We start from the raw sequence: 8,554 nt of genomic DNA, 5'->3' as shown, positions 1-8,554 counted from the left end.
CCTAAGATGCTGGGTTAACTGACCGGAGGCATTTTCGCTGGGGTTCTGTTCCTAACATCTATTTTGCTTTAATGATACACTTGACCCTGGCCTTTGCTCTTTTACCAAGCTTGACAGGACCCCTTGCTTCAAATGGTGGAACCAGCAAGCCACGATTTGACTGTGACCAGGCGCCTACTTACCAATGGTAGCTCACCTGCCTGGGATTTATGATCCCATAGTCATTCTAGTGCTCCTGAGCCAGCTGGCATTTGTGCACCAGGGGCAGGGCTACAAGTCCTGCCTCAACTTGGTCACCCTCCAAAAGTGCCGGAATGATGGAACAACCTATTTTGTGGGTAAGAGCAGAGGGAGCCATGATTGCTACAATTGTTCCCCCACAGGGAAATGGGTCTGCTACACAGGTCTCAGACAGCACGGGCTCCCAGATAGAGGAGGTAAATGTCCTACAGAGGCTCAGGCATGAAGCAGTACAGAGGCTTAAGCCTCAGTCTCCTTGAGCTTAGTTGAGGCCTCCTACACCTTGGAGGGACCCCCAGCTTGATCCAAGAGTAATTATGCTCATTAGCACGACCCAAGCTCTCCTGTATCTGGCACAACCTCAGTTAGCATCCAGTTGTTGGTTTTGTGTCTGAACAGCCTTTCCCTGCATACATGCTGCTCCGAATTCCCCTACAAATTACACCCCTCTTGTTAATCTGACTTCTGTACAAGGGGACCAGTCTCCAGGTGCACCTCTCCTCCACGTTCCAGTGCTGTTTTACAAATCAAGATTCCATTGAAGTAAATAATATGACCTGTTACAGCACATATCCAGAAAATGGGACCTCAATTCTTTCCCAATACCTGGGTTTCCACCTCACATGTGGGCACTATGCTTCCCAGTGCCTTCCAGCAAACTGGTCCAGGACCTGTACCTGGGCAGTTCTTGGCCCCCAAATGGACATTCTATGGGGAAATGAGACTGTTGATGTCCCCCGGGTAGTACATGCTAGAATTTGGAGGATGATACAATTCATTCCCCTTTTAGCGCTGGGGATTGCTGCTAGGGTTGGGACCAGGATCAGAGGGATGGCATTCTCTGCTGCTTACTAGTCCATTGCCCTGGCAGATGGCTTCCAACAGGTAGCAAATATCATTGAGATTCCACAAGCCCAGCTAGACTCCTTGACTGATGTGATCCTACAGAATTGGAGGGGGTTAGATCTCCTGACTGCCGAAAAGGGTAGACTCTGTTTATTTCTGGGAGAGGAATGTTGCTTCTATGCCACCAAATTGGGTGTGGTCTGAGACATGGCTAAGCAGCTTAAGGATTTGGTCTCCAAACAGCGAGAAGCAATGGCTGACTCCTGGGCAGGTTGGAATGGGCTCTGGACATGGGCCCCATGGCTACTGCCTCTCCTGGGGCCCCTAGCAGTTATTCTTTTAGCACTGGTAGTCGGACCATGTGCCCTTAATCTGATTAAGCGATTCATAATCCCCTGCCTTGAAGCCATCAGGTGTCAACTGCTTGTTGCTGCCCTGGAAAGCTATGTTTACCGCCCTCCCATTAACTGACCCTCCTTGAGTATAGTTGAGGCTCAAGAGCAGGGAATGATCTGGAGAAACTCTGAATTCAGGAATAACTTAGGGATGATAGCTGCCTGAGGTTTCTGCCCTCTGACAAACTTAGTGCCCCTGCCCAAAGCTACAGGGTAACCTGAAACCCTGAATAGGTTAGGCTTCCTATTTCTCTGCCCCCTCCATTTTAGGGCAGATTCTGAGCCCCTTCCACATTCCTAACATCCTGAGACCTCCCCTCCCAATTCCCTCATAAAAGACGTGTCCAACTCCCTGCTTTAACTCCTCAGTGTCCACTAGCATAATAAAGACTTCTCCCAGTCTCTCCTGAGTGTCATTTTCCTTCCTCAGCACCTGTTTTTCTGCAACCCTACTACCCCCAGAAGCCCCAGTCTCCTATTCTTTTCTGTAGCTCAGGATACTGCATAAGTGCCAACCATTTGGGAAAGAAAAGAAGCTGAGGGCAGCCTGTGGAATACAAAGAACATTTAACTCTATTTTTTAAAAAAATTATTTTCTACATTCAGTCACCGTACATCACAACAACTTGGAAAATGAATTTTTCCAGCATAAATATACTGTACACCAGTCCAGTTAAAGTTATTATAAACATTATATCAACACATAGTCCTCCATTTTTGTGTTTCTTTAATGTGAGACATTTAAATCTTGAAGTCCACAGCAAAACATAAGCCTAAGACTGGCTACACCTCACAGTTATCATGGTTATTGCCCAGAAAGGCACGTTTTGGTTTGCTGTAAACACACTACAATTCTACAAAAGGATTATAGACGTTATAGTGCTACTCCTACCCTTGCTTCTTGTCATATTCTTGAGTTCCTGATGTAAAGAATAAGGTATAGTCAAGAAGTTGCCCGCATTGTTTTAAATGAACCCATGTAAACGTTTAACAAGTAACTTGTAACCTCCTCTCTTCTGTCTTTTCTCTTTGTTACATGAAATATTCTCTGTCACCATTTTCATGAGTATGTATCTAGGGAACTATGAATTTGTTCATCCGGGTGACTTGTCCTGAGCCCTGCCTGAAATAAACCACTTTTATTTCACTTGTTATGCTTCAGCCTTCTTTTTAGGTGAACACTCTAACCCCTTTCTGCATACATATGTGCATAATTTAAATGTATTTTTTTTTCTCCTGATAATTTGCCTTATGTCATTTTAATTTGTAGCCCTAGAAGGTTGGGGGAAGCTGTGTTTTGTTCCACTGCAGGTGGACTGGGTTTAAATCCTGGATCTACAACTTTTGACCAAGTCATGCCTGAGACCCTCTTTAGTCACGATACATTTCTTCTCCTCACCTTTCTATAACTTGTGTTGCTACCACCTCAGAAGCCCAAATCTCCGCTTCTTTTGTGTAACTCAGGATTTATATAAGCAAGTTTGCAGCTGGATACCTCATAGATGCCTTCACCTCATCATGTCCAATCCTGAACTCATCAGCTCCTCCTAAGAAATAGTTTCACTATGGATGTCCTCTCTCTGAGTAAAATGGTATCAACCTAGACAGCTGAGGATAGTAAATGAAATAAAATTGACTTATTTGAGCCAAGGCTTAGGTGACACAGACTCCTGGTTTCCCAGGAATGTTCTCACAGAAATGGCTGCTGAGGAAGCTGGCTTATGTAACAAAAGGGTAAGGAGAGAGGAAGTTACAATCATCCATTGAGTTTAAAGTGGTTCTGAAGAAAGAAAAAGCTATACAATGAAAATGGGTAAGAGGTCTGGAACACCTATATGGCTAGATAGAAAAACCAATCAGGGCATAAAATTCCCCACCCAATGTAATGTAGGCGGGAGATGGATAAGGGTTGTCTAGCTGATTAAGCCACTTTAATAGAAGCAATGAGATGAGAATAATCAGTGGGCCCAACAAATGATTAACCAACATAACCTGGATTAAAAAGTTATAAACTGTCTGGTCTCAGCAGGCCTCTTCTCATGAGTGCACCCTCACTGCCCCCCCCCCCCCCCGTTGTTCTACTCCCTCCCCCCCCCCCCGATTATCTTAGGAACTTGTGTCACTCTATCCATCCAGCTGGACAGGCTCAACCTAACCACTGGGACACTTAGGCCTGGTCTTGGCAGCTTTCTAATCTACTCCAATAAATAGGAAAATGTGAATACTGCATCAGATGACCAAAAACCAGTGTAGATTCTGAAGAAACATGAGAAAAAAGGGTGTGCTCCCCTTGATGAGAGTAGTAGCCTCTCACCAACAATGAACAAAACACAAGGGAATTCAGAGAAAGGTCAGAAAAATAATTCTGAACATTCATAGTGGCAAAACTCAATGAGATGCGTGAGAAATTAGACAATCAATTCCAGGAAATGATCAAATAATTTCAGGACATAAAGAGATAGGCACACTGGACATGGCTCCTGTGAACTAGGTATTGCAGGGCACAGGAGAAATGAAGACTTTCTACTGATAATTCAGCCTCCAGCAAACAAGCTAGCAGCAGAAGAGGCCAGGCTTTCAGAAGGAGGTTCCACATGACTCCTGCGAACTAGCAATCACAACAGAACGGCAAAGAGATTCTAGATCACCTCCGTCTGCTGGCTCCTGAACATTCAGACTGAACTTCAGGAATTTGAAAGAAACACACCACCCATCAGATGGCAAGAAATCACCGCCAGATAACAAGAAATATGGGAAAACAAGAAAATACCTCTCCTCCAAGGGAAAAGAGCAACTCTTCTTCATCCACAAGCAGTTCGGTGAAAATCATGGAAATGTCTGAGAAGGAATTTAGAGCATTCATAATGTCGAAGCTAACAGAGATGGAAGAGAAGAGAGACAATGATCTGTTAAAGAGAAAGGAGAAAGAAGTTGATGAGTTCCAGGAGATGAGGAAATTCTTGCAAGATCTAAAAGAGGAACTACACACTTTACAAAAGAGATAGGCACACTAAAAAAAAAAAAATCAAACAGAACTGCAAATGAATATAGTACAAATTAAAATCTCCCTAGAAAGCATTAACAGCAGATTGGATCATGCAGAAGAAAGAATTTGAAGACCAAGACTCCAACAGACCAAACAACCAAAAATAATTTAAAAATTAGCCCCTCACCAAAAATGTAGATAGCATACAAGAAATTCTAGACACCATGAAATGCCCAAATATTCATATATGGCTATTCCAGAAGATGAAGAAGCTGCTAAGGCATGGAAAACCTCTTTCATTAAATACTATCTGAAAACATTCCAAATTTAGAGAAAAGGAGAAATTCAGATCCAGGAAATAAAAAAGAATTCCAAATAGAATCAACATAAAAATATCGTCCTTACAGCACATCATAGCCAGATTGGTAAAAATTCAGACAAGGAAAACATTCTAAAAATTGTAAGAGAGAAACATCAAGTTACTTAAGATGATCTAAATAGGCTAACATCAGGCCTCTCAAATGAAACGATGTAGACAAGGAAAGAATTGGAAGATGTATTTAAAACATTCAAAGAAATACAATTTTAATCAAGAATACTATATCCAGCAAGATTATCTCTCAAATGAGAAGAACAAATAAAAGTACTCTCAGATAAACAAAAACTGAAAGAATTTGCCAATACTAGACCAGCTCTACAAGAAGTACTAAAGGGCATATTGCATCAGGAAAACTAAAGAGAGACGAACAGAAATAAGAGAACAAAAACTACGAAAATGACAACAAAAAGACAGAGATAAGTTCATAAATATCAATAATAATGTCAAATGTTAATGGATTTAATTCTCCTATTAAAAGACACAGACTGGGACCAGCAGATGGTATGGTGGTAAGGTGCCGGACACTTCCACATGGCTGACTGTGGTTCGAATCCTGAACTTGGTGGCTTGCTTTCTCACTTTCCCTCACTCTCTGTCTCTCTCTTTTTTTTTTCTTGGGGAGAGGTTTTTGCTATAGGGCGCGTGCGCTCGCCAGACAGAGAGAGACAGAGAGACAGAAAGCGAGAAATCACCCCCCCAGGGAGGATGGTCACGCCGCAATCCCTTCTCCTCCATTCTCCTCTTGGGATCTTGGGCACGCAGCACACGCGCCCGGCGTGAGTTTTAAGTCACCGGGTCCAGGATGCGAACCGCGGTCGACTACGTGGGAGTCCAGCGACATAGCCATTATGCTAACTGCTGGTTCCCTCTCTGGCTCTCTTTGGTCAAAGTAAAATAAATGAATGAATAAATAAATAATATTATTTTTTTTTGGAGAGGTTTTTGCTATAGGGCACGTACACTCGCCAGAAAGACAGAGAGAGACAGAGAGATAGAAAGCAAGAAATCACCCTCCCCCAGGGAAGTGGTGGTGGCCACGCTGCAATCCCTTCTCCTCCATTCTCCTCTCGGGATCTTGGGCATGAATGCACACACGCCTGGCATGAGTTTAAGCCACTGGGTCCTGGACTCAAACTGTGGTTGACTACATGGGAATTCAGTGACATAGCCATGTTTGTGCTGCTGGTCCCAATAATTCTTTAAAAAAAAAAAAACACAAACTGGCCTAATGGATGAAAAAAATAGAAGTCATCTATATGTTGGTTACGAGAAACACACCTCACTGATAAAAATGTACATAGACTAAAAATGTAGAACTGGAAAAAGATATTCCATGCACATGGAAACAAAAAAGTCTGGAGTTGTGATACTGATATCAGACAAAATAGTCTTAAAGATGTAAGAAGAGAAAAAGAAGGATAATGTATAGTACTAAAAGAACTTGTTCACCAAGGAAATATAACACTTTAAAATACATGTGCACCTAACACTGGAGCACTCAACTATGTGAAAGAAAGACTGTTAGATCTCAAGGGATGATCACTGGGAATCTTAATACCCCACTGTCTTCTCTGGACAGATTTTCTAGACAAAAACCAAACAAACAAACTAAACTAAACTAAAGAGATAGAAGATCTTGATGATACTACAAATAAAATGAACTCAACAGACATCTAACTTGACAGACTTCACCAACAATCACAAAATATACATTTTTTTCACCCTGACATGGAACATTTTCGAAGATAGACCACATGATAGGGTACAAAGCAAGCCTTTACAAATTCAAATGTATAGAAACTATATCCAGCATCTTTTCTGGCCATGTGGAATCAAACTTGAAGTCAACTGCAGAAATAGCCCTCAAAAATACACAAATACATGGAAACTAAACAACTTACTCCTAAATGACTTTTCAGCTATTGAAGAAATTAAGTCTGAAATCAAAAGGCTCATAGATACCAATGATAATGAACAAACAAGAGTTTATATTCTATGAGAGACAGAAAAAGTAGTAATAAGAGGGAAGTTCATAGAAATTATTGCCCGCAAAAAAATAAAATAAAATAGAAAGGTGGCAAATAAACAACCTAACAACACAACTCAGGGAACAGGAAAAACAATAACAAAAGAACCAAAAAACTTCCAGGATTAAATAAATAATAAAGATTCAAGCATAAATAAATAAAAGAAGTATACAGAAAATATATGAAATCAAAAGCTATTTTTTTAAGAAGATAAAATTGTCACACCATTAGCTAGACCAATCAAGAAGAGAGAAGGAGCGGCAGATGGTGTAATGGTTACATCGCTGGACTCCCACTTAGTCAACTGTGGTTGGAGTTCCAAACTCAGCGGCTTAAAATTCACACTGGGTTTGTGTGTGCAGTGCTGAAAATCTTGAGAGGAGAATGGAGGAGAAGGGATTGTGACCTGATTATCTCCATGGGGTGGGGGGTTATTTCTTGCTTTTTAATCTTTCTGTCTCTCTATGTCTCTCTAGCAAGTACATACACCCTATAGCAAATACCTCTCTATTAAAAAGAAAAAAAGAAACCAGAGAACGAAACCAGTTAAATCAAATCAGCAAGGATCCAGGTGATATTACATTGGACATAAGAGAAACACAAAGCATCATCAGCAAGTACATCACCAACAAACAAGACAACTTACAGGAGAAGGACAAATTTCTGGATACATAGATCTTACCCAGATTGAACCTGGAAGAAATAGAAAGTCTGAATAGACCTATAAAAATCAATGAGATTGAATCAGTAATAAATAGCCTCCCAACAAAGCCCAAGTACTGATGGATTATTTCTGAATTATACAAAACTTTCAAAGAACTAACTCTAATTCTCAAACTATTTCTAAAGATCCAAAAGGAAGAGATTGTCATTTATTTTTTCTATTAAGACTCCACCATCCTGATTCCAGAAACAGACAAGGACATAACAAATAAAGAAAACTTCAGGCCAATATTCCTGATGAATACAGATGCAAAAATTCTCAACAAGATATTAGCAAATCATAACTAACAACACGTTAGAAAGATTATATGTCATGATCAGGTGGGTTTTAGTCCAGGATGCAAGGATGATTCAACATATACAAAACAATAAGTGTAAAATATCACATTAAAAAAGGGAAAGATAAAAAACATATGATCATATCAGTTGATGCAGAAAAATAATTCTATAAAATACAGTATCTCTTCATAATTAAGGCTCAGCAAAATTGGCATAGAGGGAACATTCCTCAACACAATAAAAACCACCTATGACAAACCCATAGCAAACATACTGAATGGGAAAAACTGAAAACTTTTCCACTAAAAACTGGAATAAGACAAGGCTAGCGACTTTCTCCACTCCTCCCTCTTCAACATAGTACTGAAAGGTTTAGACAATGCAATCACACCAGAGAGTCAGATAAAAGACATTCAAGGCACCAGCAGTTGGCGTAATGGCTATGTCACTGGACTCCATGTTGATCGACTGCGATTCGAGTCCCGGACCCGGTGGCTTAAACTCATGCCGGGTGTGTGTGCGTGCGTGCCCAAGATCCCGAGAGGAGAATGGAGGGGAACGGATTGTGGCATGGCCATCCCCCCGGAGGGTGATTTCTTGCTTTATATTTCTCTGTCTCTCTCTGTCTTTCTGGCGAGTGCACGCGCCCTTTAGGAAAAACCTCTCCAAAAAAAAAAAA

General features: G+C 41.1%; 1 pseudogene; it reads left to right on the top strand.

Annotated features, from left to right (window-relative positions):
- The first annotated feature begins 314 nt into the window (after nucleotides 1–314).
- LOC102484011 (heterogeneous nuclear ribonucleoprotein D-like) overlaps nucleotides 315–8,554 on the top strand; it is a 27,799-nt pseudogene continuing 19,559 nt past the window's right edge.

The sequence above is a fragment of the Tupaia chinensis genome, unplaced genomic scaffold (genome assembly GCF_000334495.1).
Source record: "Tupaia chinensis unplaced genomic scaffold, TupChi_1.0 Scaffold141490_1, whole genome shotgun sequence".
In the NCBI taxonomy this organism is placed as follows: domain Eukaryota; kingdom Metazoa; phylum Chordata; class Mammalia; order Scandentia; family Tupaiidae; genus Tupaia; species Tupaia belangeri.
Note: the sequence above shows the minus strand (reverse complement) of the source record. Positions and strands in the feature narration are given on the sequence as shown.